Raw genomic sequence first — 12,524 nt, 5'->3', positions numbered from 1 at the left:
AGCCTTTGTTTGCAATTGTACATCAATAGAGGTGGCTTTTAGGATAAATATGGCTAAGGGATAATGCCATCAAGAAGACCTCTTTGTTTGAGGTCCAGTGTTAACAATATCCTAATTACAAGCGATCAGTGGTGAGTAGGAGAAGAGTTGTCTGAAGAGATAAGGGCATCCCCAAGTCCATCATCAAATCTAATAATAAAGAAAGTGGGGTCACTCATTATCTCCACAAGTCCATAGTTAACCCCATAGAGTGGGGTATGCTCTGGCTTTTAAGGAGCAGTTTTGTCATCCTAGCCACATAGAATTGGTCAAGGTGATAGCTGAGTTATACAATTGTTGGGGGATCTGTCCCATTTTCCAGTTGTTCAAATAATTATATGCCCATGGGGTGCTGTTATTATCTGCACAGAGTAACAAGCAAGGAGATTGCCCATACATGAGCTACTGTGGTAATTTCCCTGAAGTTTACCTCAAGTTGTCTAGCTTAGGCAAACAACAAATATTTAAAGACAATCAGAGCACCCACAAAGATGTGTTATAAAAACATAATTTTTTTCTCTCTAAAATCGCCCTTATTTCCAAAGATAGCCAAACCAAGACTAATTTGTAAGTCCAATTTTGACAAACTTGGCCTAATTATTTACATAAGCTCAGCAAGAATAGTGATTGATTACAGATCTTTTTTTTAGAATATGCTTTGCTGGAACTTTTATAAGGAATCTCTAGGTTGAACTTTTAGTAGCCTCTCCAGGCCAGAAGCCAAGCCAAGTACTTGCCATCAGACATGCCTGTGATACTTGTAAATGTGGGCAGATTCCTTTTTGTGAAGTCCCCAATATATCCTGAGATTCCTGCACCTGCCAGGAAGTGGCATTCTTTAATCACCTCGTGAGGCTCCTGGGAACACTCTAAGCAAGGTATCAGGCCAACATTTCCATGGGGCTTTATGGCTCCATGTTTCATAAAGCCAACCTCAGTTCTTTAAAACTGTCTGGTCATATCTATGCATGTCTCTCTCAAATATGACATTCTAGTCAAAGCCTTGGTAAAATAACCAATGTTTCCAATGGTGTCCTATTACAAGGAGAACAGATTCTTATTGAATTTATGCAAATGACTATGATTGCCATGGAAGAAAGAATACTGACTGAGACCTTTTGAATTTCGAGGGTTCAGATAGAGAGAAAAGTTAAATGCTGCAATTTGTTCACAAATGAATACTTTATCATGTTTCTGTAAGTCATAGATATCTTAAGAGAAAGTTTCCTTAATCTGGAAGAGTAAACATTAGAGAACCAGCAATGTTTCAAACAAGATTCACAATACTATAATCATCTTTTTAGTTCATTTAGTTCCATGTTACTAATTCTTGTTTAATTTGAATGCAGCTTTTTAGTTAGTTCTGGAATTCTTACTCATTTCAGTTTTTATCTTAAAGATATTGAATACCTGTATTTATCCTAAAAGTCCTTTTTATGACTCTCCTTGAAGATGAAACCCATTTTGCAAGAGAATAAGAACAATTATAAATGACAAAAACTCAGAAATGGACATTGTTAATGATCTGATATGAGACTTCATTATAATGTAATTGACAAGGAAACTCAGTTATTTCTGTGACACATAACACTTCAGTGTGGAGTGATGATGACCTTATTCCAGAATGTAACTTACCAAACAAACAAGCCTAATTAGTCAATGAGACTTTGTTCATTATTTAAATCTTGGGGAAGTTTGTTAAAAGCTTAGAAAGTTTTAAAGCACATGCCTAAGTAGGATTAGGGATGTTAAAGACCTGATAAAGGCAAAACATAGAAACTGGTTTTTCTGGGCAGACAAAGAGAAAACAACTATTTACTTTCTTCTCAAGAAAACTTGTCTTTTTGAACAGAGAGAACACAGACTTTCAATCTTATACCAGTGTACTTTAAAATCCATTCATTTCGATCTTAGTCTGTCCTGACCACAACTAAATTTCCTTTCCAAAGTTTTCCCATCACAAACTTTCTACAACTTTCCTTGGCATTCAGATTTTGTCCCAAGCCACTTTTTTCCAAACAACCAGTCTCATTTAGGACAAAATTACCTTCTTTTACCTTCAATAAAATTGCATTCTCATTTCTTGTATCTTTCTTATATATCTCCCAGTTTTCTACATAGAGAGTTGCTTTCCTTATTCCCATCAGTCTTAATTACATTTAGTAGAATTTTGCACTCTTAGAAACCTTAGTCTCCAATAAAGACTAAGTAGTAATCAATTGTGAACTGTTACATCAGAATTCTTTAGATGGCAATTTAATGAATCAATTAAGTACAAAGCATGTTTACCAGCAGATCCAAATATCTTTAGTTTTTTTGCAATTTGTTCACAAACCTATATCCAGGAATCAATGCTTTAGCACTTTAACCATGCTCCCAGGAAAGTAAAGAAGGTCCATTACCAAATCCCCTCAACTCCTGGGTGGTGTCCCACGCAAGATATGTCAGAGATTCCATGTGTCAAAAGCGACCGGAGGTGTCCCTCAAAGAATCGCTATCAATCACCATCCTTCCTTACCACAAAGGTATTCCTGCCATAAAATGCCCATAGGAGACATGCTGGCATCTCTCCACTTCTCCATTGCATCCTAGGCTCTGATGGGTGCCTGGTGAATGGACTGAAGTACCATGCCATGCCATCCTATGCCTTGAAGGTTGCATTATTGCCTTGCCATTTTTAACCCATGGAAAACCCTAGAAAAGTTTTACAAGGGGAAATTACTGATTTTAGAGAGAGGCAAGATGGTGGAACAGTAGGGGATCTATTTCATCTGGTCCCTTGAATTTAGCTGGATATTTAAACCATTCTGAACACCCATGAATTCAACCTGAGATGTAAGAAAATATATCTGGAACTCTACAAGTAGAAAAGCAACTGGTTTTTTTGCAAGGTAGGAGGTGCAGAGACATGAATCTGTGGGGAGATATATTAAGGGGGATCCTGTAAGCAAAAAGAGACCCCAAGAGTAACATAGACCAGAAAGAAACAAAGACATTATACAGAAAGAAGGACTTCACAGGCAATACAATGGCACTAAATTCATATCTTCCAATAGTTACTCTCAATGTAAATGGGCTAAATGCTCCAGGCAAAGGACACAGGATATCAGATTGGATAAAAAAGCAAGACCCATCCATATGCTGTCTACAGAGGCTCATTTTAGAGCCAAATACACCTCCAGACCGAAACTAAGGGGATGGAGAACAATTTACCACGTTAATGGACCTCAATATAAAGCTGGGATAGCAATCCTCTTACCAGACAAATTAGATTTTAAACCAAAGACTATAGAGAGATGAAGAAGGACATTATATCATACTTAAAGGTTCTACCAAACAAGGAGATCTAACAATTATAAATATTTATGCTTCTAATTGGGGAACATCCAATTAGATATCAACCAGTTAATAACCAAAGTAATGAAATACATTGATAATAATACAATAATAATAGGGGACTTCAACACCCCATTCACAGCAATGGACAGATCATCTATCAGAAGATTAACAAGGAAACAAGGGCTTTAAATGACACACTGGACCAGATGGACTTTGTAGCTATATACAGAACATTCCATCCTAAAACAACAGAATACTCTTCTTCTCAAGTGCACACGAAACTTTCTCCAAAATAGATCACATACTAGGCCACAAATCAGGTCTCAAATAATACCAAAAGATTGGGATTATTCCCTGCATATTTTTAGACCATAATGCTTTGAAACTTGAACTCAATCATAAGAGGAAATTTGGAAGGTACTCAAACACTTGGAGGTTAAAGAGCATCCTACTAAAGAATGAATAGGTCAAACAGGAGATGAAAGAAGAATTTTAAAAATTCATGGAAACTAATGAGAATGAAAACACATTGGTTTAAAACCTTTGGGATTCAGCAAAGGTGGTCCTAAGAGGGAAGTACATTTCAATACAAGACTCTCTCAAAAAATTTTAAAAATCTCAAATACACAAGATAACCTTACACCTAAAGGAGATGGAGAAAGAACAGCAAATAAAGACTAAACCAAGCAGGAGAAGAGAAATAATGAAGATTAGAGCAGAAATTAATGAAATAGAAATCAGAAGAACAGTAGAATGGATCAATGAAATTAGAAGCTGGTTCTTTGAAAGAATTAATAAGATCAATAAACTTCTGGCCAGACTTATCCAAAAGAAGAGAAAGGACCCAAACTCATAAAATCATGAATGATAGGGGAGAGATCATGACTAATACAAAGGAAATAGAGACAATTGTTAGAACTTATTATCAGCAGCTATATGCCAAACAAATTAGGCAATCTGGAAGAAATGGATGCATTCGTGGAAACTTATAAACTACCATACCTGAAATAGGAAGAAATAGACAACCTGAAGAGAACCGTACCAGCAAGGAAATTGAAGCAATAATCAAAACCCTTCCAAAGAACAAGGGTTGGGATGCCTGGGTGGCTCAGTCGGTTAAGCGTCTGCCTTCAGCTCAGGTCATGATCCCAGGGTCCTGGGATCGAGTCCCGCATTGGGCTCCCCACTCTGCGGGGAGCCTGCTTCTCCCTTTGCCTCTGCCTCTCTCTCTCTCTGTCTCTCATGAATAAATAAATAAATAAAAAACTTCAAAGAACAAGGGTTCAGGGCCAGATGGCATCCCAGGGGAATTCTATCAAACATTTAAAGAAGAAGTAATACCTATTCTACTGAAGCTGTTTCAAAAAGTAGAAATGGAAGGAAAACTTCCAAATTCGTTCTATGAGGCCAGGATTACCCTGATCCCAAAACCAGACAAAGACCCCATCAGAAAGAAGAATTTCAGGCCAATATCCCTGTTGAACATGGATGCCAAAATACTCACCAAGACACTAGCCAATAGGATCCAACAGTACTTTAAAAGAATTATTCACTAGGACCAAGTGGGATTTATTCCTGGGATGCAAGCATGGTTCAACATTCACAAATCAATCAACGTGATAGAGCACAGTAATAAAAGAAAGGACAGGGATGCCTGGGTGGCTCAGTCAGTTAAGCAGCTGCCTTCAGCCCGGGTCATGATCCCAGGGTCCTGGGATCGAGTCCCACATTGGTTTCCTTGCTCAGCAGGGAGCCTGCTTCTCCCTCTCTCTCCCTCTGCTTGTGCTCTCTCTGCCAAATAAATAAAATCTAAATAAATAAATAAACAAACAAATAAATAAATAAATAAAAGGACAAGAACCATATGATTCTCTCAATTGATGCAGAAAAAGCATTTGACAAAATACAGCATCCCTTCTTGATTAAAACTCTTCAGAGTATAGGGAAAGAGTGAACATACCTCAAAATCATAAAAGCCATCTCCAAAAAGCCCACATATATCATTCTCAATAGGGAAAAACTGAGAGCTTTTCCCCTAAGGTCATGAACACCACAGGGATGCCCAGTCTCACCACTATTGTTCCGCATAGTACTAGAAGTCTTAGCCTCAGCCATCAGACAACAAAAAGAAATAAAAGGCATTCAAATTTCCAAAGAAGTAGTCAAACTCTCACTCTTTGCAGATTATGTGATACTTTATGTGGAAAACCCAAAAGACTCCACCACAAAATTTCTAGAACTCATAAAGCAATTTGCCAAAGTGGCAGGCTACAAAATCAATGCAGAGAAACCAGTTGCATTTCATACACGAACAATGTGACTGAAGAAAGAGAAATTAAGGAATTGATCCCATTTACAATTGCACCAAAAAACATAAGATACCTAGGAATAAACCTAACCAAAGAGGTAAAGGATCAATACTCTAGAAACTACAGACCGCTTATGAAAGAAATTGAGGAGAGATGGAAAAACTTTCCATGCTCATGGATTGGAAAATAAATATTGTTTAAAAATCTATAGTACCCAGAGCAATCTACACTTTTAATGCAATCCCTATCAAATTAACATCCACATTTTTCATAGAGCTGGAAAAAATAATACTAAAATTTTTTTGGAACCAGAAAAGACCCTGAATCACCAGGGGAATGTTGAAAAAGAAAACCAAAGCTAGGGGCATCACAGTGCCTGACTTCAAGCTGTATTACAAAGCTGTGATCATCAAGACAGTATGCTACTGGCACAAAAACAGGCACATAGATCAATGGAACAGAACAGAGTCTCCAGAAATGGGCCCTCAACTTGTGGTCAACTAATCTTTGACAAATCAGGAAAAAATATCCAATGGAAAAAAGAGTCTCTTAAATAAATGGTGCTGGGAAAATTGGACAGCCACATGCAGAAGAATGAAACTGGACTATTTCCTTACACCACACACAAAAATACACTCAAAATGGATGAAAGACCTAAATGTGAGACAGGAAGCCATCAAAATCCTAGAGGAGAACACAAGCAGCAACCCCTTTGACCTTGGCTGCAGCAGCTTCTTGTCTCTAAAGGCAAGGGAGACAAATGCAAAAATGAACTATTGGGACTTCATTAAGATAAAAAGTTTCTGCACAGCAAAGGAAACAGTCAACAAAGCTAAAAGGTAACCTATGGAATGGAAGAAAATGTTTGCAAAAGACATATCAGATAAAAGCTGATATCTTTATAGATATAAAGAACTTATCAAACTCAACACCCAAAAAAATAAAAAGTCCAGTCAACAAATGGGCAGAAGACACGAACAGACACTTCTCCAAAGAAGACATACAGACGGCCAACAGGCACATGAAAAAATGCTCCATATCACTTGTCATCAGGGAAATCCAAATCAAAACCACAATGTGATACCACCTTACACCAGTAAGAATGGCTAGCATTAACAATACAGGAAACAACAAATGTTGGCAAGGATGTGGAGAAAGGAGAACACTCTTACACTGTTGGTGGGAATGCAAGCTGGTATAGCCACTCTGGAAAACAACATAGAGGTTCCTCAAGATGTTAAAAATAGAGCTACTCTACTACCTAGCAATTGCACTACTAGGTATTTACTTAGAGATACAGATGTAGTGAAAAGAAGGGGTGCATGCACCCCAATGTTCATAGCAGCAATGTCCACAATAGCCAAACTGCAGAAGGATCCTAGATGCCCTTCAACAGGTGAAAGGATAAAGAAGATGTGGTTCATCTTGGGGCGCCTAGGTGGCTCAGTTGGTTAAGCGACTGCCTTCGGCTCAGGTCATGATCCTGGAGTCCCTGGATCGAGTCCCGCATCAGGCTCCCTGCTCGGCAGGGAGTCTGCTTCTCCCTCTGACCCTCCCCCCTCTCATGTGCTCTATCTCATTCTCTCTCTCTCAAATAAATAAATAAAATCTTTAAAAAAAAAAAAAGAAGATGTGGTTCATCATAGGGAAGGAAATAGACATCCAAGTAAAAGAAGCACAGAGTTCCAAACAAGATAAACTCAAGGAGGTCCACACCATGGTACATAATATTTAACATGTCAAAGTTTACAGGTAAACAGAGAACCTTAAAAGCAACAAGAGAGAAAAAAAAGTGATGGGAGTGGATCTTTTCCTTATTCCAGACCTTAGGAGAAAAGATCTCAGTTTTTCACCACTGAATATGATGTAGGCTATGGATTTTTTCATATAAGACCTTTATTATTTGAGGTATGTCCCTCTAGACCTACTTTGCAGAGTATTTTTATCATGAATCAATGTTGTACTTTGTCAAATGCTTTTCTTCTTATTTTTTTTTACTTTTAACAATATTATTTTTATTTTTTTAAATTTATTTTCAATTAGCCAACATATACTACATCATTAGTTTCTGATGTAGTGTTCAATGATTTATCGGTTCACATAACAGTGCTCATCACATCACACATGCCCTCCTTAATGTGCATCACCCTGTTATCCTATCCCCCCACCACCTCCCCTTTTACAACTGTCAGTTTGTTTCTCAGAATCAAGAGTCTCATATGGTTTGTCATATCTGATTTCTTCCCATTCAGTTTTCCTTCCCTTTCCCTATGATCCTCTGCACTATTTCTTATATTTCACATATGAGTGAAATCATACAATAATTGTCTTTCTCTGATTGACTTATCTCACCTAGCATAATCCCCTCCAGTTCCATCCATGTTGATATAAATGGTAGGTATTCATCCTTTCTGATGGCTGAGGAATATTCCACTATATATATTAACCACATCTTCTTTATCCATTCATCTGTTGAAGGACAATTTTATTTTTTAAATCATAGCAGCAAAGTAATGTCCATCAATTTGACAAATGTAAGATCACAAATAATTTTAATTGATGATTTTGAGAGGATTTTTTTTTTGTTGGTGGAAACACAAGTACAGCTATTGAGAGTATTTTAGTGGCTATGATGAAATTTGATGGATTTGGATAAATTACTTCAAAAGATATCTTCTATTATATCTAGAGCTTTTTCTTCTGGAACAATTTTTCTTTTTTTAACTGTAATAGTCTTATACTTTTTAAAAAAATTCAATTAGCCAAGGTATAGTACATCATTAGTTTTTGATACAATGTTCAGTGATTCATTAGTTGAGTATATCAAGCATTGTTCATCACATCATGTGCCCTCTTTAGTGCCCTTCACCCAATTACCCCATCCCCCAACCCACCTCCCTTTCCACAACCTTCAGTTTGTTTCCCGGAGTCAAGAGTCTCATATGATTTGTCTCTCTCTTTGATTTCTTCCCATTCAGTTTCCCCTCCCTAGCCTGTTGTCCTCTGCAATATTCCTTATGTTCCACATATGAGTGAAATCATATGACAATTGTCTTTCTCTGCTTGACTTATTTCACTTAGCATAATCCCCTCCATTTCCATCCGAGTCAATGTAAGCAGTATATATTCATCCTTTCTGATGGCTGAGTAATATTCCATTGTATACGTGAAGCACATCTTCTTTATCCATTCATCCATTGAAGGTCATCTCAGCTCCTTCCACAGTTTGGCGATTGTGGACATTGCTGCTCTGATCATTGGGGTCCGGGTGCCCTTTGGATCACTACATTTGTATCTTTGGGCTAAATACCCAATAGTTCAATTGCTGGGTCATAGGGTAGCTCTATTTTTAATGTCTTGGGGAACCTCCATACTGTTTTCCAGAGTGCCTGTACCAGCTTGCATTCCCACCAACAGTGTAAGAGAGGGTTCCCCTTTCTCTGCATCCTCACCAACATTTGTTGTTTCCTGTCTTGTTAATTTTCTGCATTTATTGAAAGGATCATTCAGTTTTTATTTTTTCTCTTATTGATGCAAAAATGTTGACTGTTTTGCAAATACTGAACAACCTTGAATTTTGGGAATACATCCCACTTAATTGTGGTGAACGATTTTTCTTAATGTATTATTGTATTCAGTTTGCTAGTATTTTGTTGAGGATTTTTGCATCTATGTTTATCAGAGATAATGACCTATAGTTCTTTTTTTCATGTGTCTTATCTGGTTTTAGCATCAGTGTAATACTAGCTTCATAGAAGGAATTTGGAAGATTTCCTTCCTTTTTAATTTTTTTAAAAGGAATAGTTTGAGAAGAATAGGTATTAATTCTTCTTCAAATATTTGATAGAATTCACCTGTGAAGCCATCTGGCCCTGAAATTTTGTTTGTTGGAAGTTTTCTTATTACTGATTCAATTTATTTGCTGGTAATTGGTCTGCTTAAATTTTCTATTTCTTCCTACTTCAGTTTTGATAGGTTATATGTTTCTAAGAATTTATCCATTTCTTCTAAGTTGTCCAGTGTGTTGGCATTTAGGTTTTCATAATATTCTGTTACAACCATTTGTACTTCTGTGACGTTGGTTGTTATTTCACCTCTTTCATTAGGGATTTTGTTTATCTTGTGTCTCTCCCTTTTTAAAAAATTTTTGATGAGTTTGGCCAGAAGATATCAATTTTGTTGATCCTTTCAAAGAAACAGGTCCTGGTATTATTGTTAATCTGTTCTATTGTATTTTTAGTTTCTATATCATTTATTTCTACTCTAAACTTTATTATTTCCTTCATTTTACTGGGCTTGGATTTTGTTTGTTCTTCTTTCTCTAACTCCATTAGGTTTAAGGTAAGGTTGTTTATTTGAGCTCTTTCTTACTTCTTGGGATATGCCTATATTGCTAGAAACTTTCTTCTTGGATCCACTTTTGCTGCATCTCACAGATTTTGACTGTTGTGTTTTCATTTTCATTTGTTTCCACGTAATTTTTATTTCTTCTATGATTTCTGGGTTGACCCATTCATTGTTTAGTAGCATGTTATTTACCCTCCATGTATTTGTGGTGTTTCCAGATTTTTAGTGTGGTTGATTTCTAAGTCCACAGTGTTGTGGCCGGAAAGTTGCATACTTCATTTTTTAAAAATTTGTTGAGACATTTTTTGTGGACTAAAATGGGATCTAATCTGCAGAATGTTCCATGTGCACTTGAAAAGAATGTGTATTCTGGTGTTTTAGGATAGAATGTTCAGAATATGTCTGTAAAATCCATCTGGTCCACTGTGTCATTCAAAGCCATGTTTCCTTGTTGATTTTCTGTTTGAATGATATGACCATACAAATAAGTGAGGTGTTAAAGTCTCCTACTATTATTGTATTACAGTTTCTTACCTCCTTTATGTTTATTATTAACTTTTTAATATATTTGGGTGCTCCAGTGTTTGGTGAATTAATATTTACAACCATTATATTTTCTTATCTGTCCTCTTTATTATTATATAGTGTTCTGATAAATGAATTTAGTAAAGTTGCAGGATGAAAAATCAATGTGCAAAAATCTGTTGCATTACTACACACTAATAATAAGTAGCAGAAAGTGAAATTAAGAAAACAATCATATTTACAATTGTACTAAGACCAATAAACTATCTAGGAATAAACTTACCAAGGAGGTGAAAGACCTAAAGTCTGAAAGCTATAAAACACCATTGGAAGAAATTCAAGATGATGAAAAGAAATGGAAAAACATTTCATACTCAGGGGTGGAAGAATGAATATTCTTAAAATGTCTTAAAATCTACACGTTTAATGCAATCCCTATCAAAATGCCAACAGTATTTTTCTTTTTCTTTTTTTTTTTTTTGACTCCTGATTTTATTATTCAATTTCTCTTTTCTATTTAAAGTAGTCTTCGGTGGCTGGGAAGCCTGGCCTCCCAAGACCAGAGTCAGTTGGAGCTGGTTGTTGTTGGAAGGGGTTGGGTGGGGGCAGGGATGGGGGCAGGGAGACCCTGCTCTGTTGGCCGTCCTGGGTGGAGAAGAACTGCACTTCACAAAGCCTGGGCTGTGGTGGGAGGGGGATGAGGCAGGAGCAGCAAGCTGGGGAGATGGGACCTACCTCAATCCCCAGCTTCATTCTCTTCTGTTTCCCCACTGGTGGCATTCTCTGCAGTCTTGGAAGCCTTCTTTTTTTTCTTTTTCTGGGTTTTCAGACTTGCAGAACTCTGGAGGAGGGCCTTTAGCTCTGCATCCTGTACCTCCATCTCAGACTTGTAGAGGTCAGGTTCAAAGGGACCACTGGTTATCCGCATGGGGCCATTGGACATGAGCAGGACTGTAAATTTAAACTGGGCAACAAATTCACTCTCTTTCTCATAGAGAACATTAAATGGCTGCAGCAGTTCATGTTTGGCGCACTCCACCACACCCATCCGGGCCTTCTTCTCAGCTTCAAATGCTCTTAAAGTAAATGGCATGGCATCAAAACTCCTTTCAACCTCACTGAAGGAGGCATGCGAAGTTTTCATTTTTAGGCCATACTCTTTAGAAGAGTCTCATTTGTAAATGGTGGTTCTCTGTCCTGCATCCTTGGCTTTGCCCTCTCCTGAGCTGACAAGAACATCCACAGCATATACTTCATGTATCTCCAATTCAGCTTTTTCATGGTCCTTCTTCTGCTGGTCTGTGGGATTCTGGATAATGGTTTTCTCTCCATCAATGACATGCTGCTTCAATTGATGTGACAACATACCTTCTATTGGTGTGCAATTAAACAAATGGGCAACTTTGTTCCAGGCTTCTGTCACTTGTGTGTTCTGGTTTCCAGGTTTGACCAGGAGTAGGGCAGCTTCAGCACAAAGGTGAGCTGCCTTAATGACATCTGCTTTCTGCCCTGTTACTTGCGTCCCCTGAGCTACATCAACCACGAAAGTGTGAGCCACATTAGTGATGAAGCCATCCACATGGACCCCAAGGTCAGTTTTTACCAAGTCACCTTCCTTGAGAATATAGTCCTGGTGGCTCTTCAAAGGGGAGAAGAGACATACACAATTATTTACTGAAATGCTGGTGGGAAAGGCAGTACCTTTCTTCATTTCTTTTTCTTTCTTGAAAATTTTCCCTGTCTCTTCCATAATCATGGCATCACCTTTCTCACACAGGCTCAGTACCGACACACCTGAGCAGGATGCTTCCACCAAAGACTGAAGTACCCAGTTGGTGATGTCACCCCCCATCTTATACTTGGTCACGACCAGGTACTAGGCGATAGTTTGCTCCTGCTGCTTGTTCTCACCAGATATCTTCCCACAACCACAACTGCAGCTTCATTCCCCCTGAGCCGCCGCCT

The 12,524-nt window shown here is 37.8% G+C and overlaps 1 pseudogene; it reads right to left on the bottom strand.

Annotated features, from left to right (window-relative positions):
• Positions 1-11,295: 11,295 nt before the first annotated feature.
• Positions 11,296-12,524, bottom strand: part of LOC110588446 — a 56,568-nt pseudogene continuing 55,339 nt past the window's right edge.

This window comes from Neomonachus schauinslandi, chromosome 2 (genome assembly GCF_002201575.2).
Source record: "Neomonachus schauinslandi chromosome 2, ASM220157v2, whole genome shotgun sequence".
Taxonomy (NCBI): Eukaryota; Metazoa; Chordata; class Mammalia; order Carnivora; family Phocidae; genus Neomonachus; species Neomonachus schauinslandi.
Note: the sequence above shows the minus strand (reverse complement) of the source record. Positions and strands in the feature narration are given on the sequence as shown.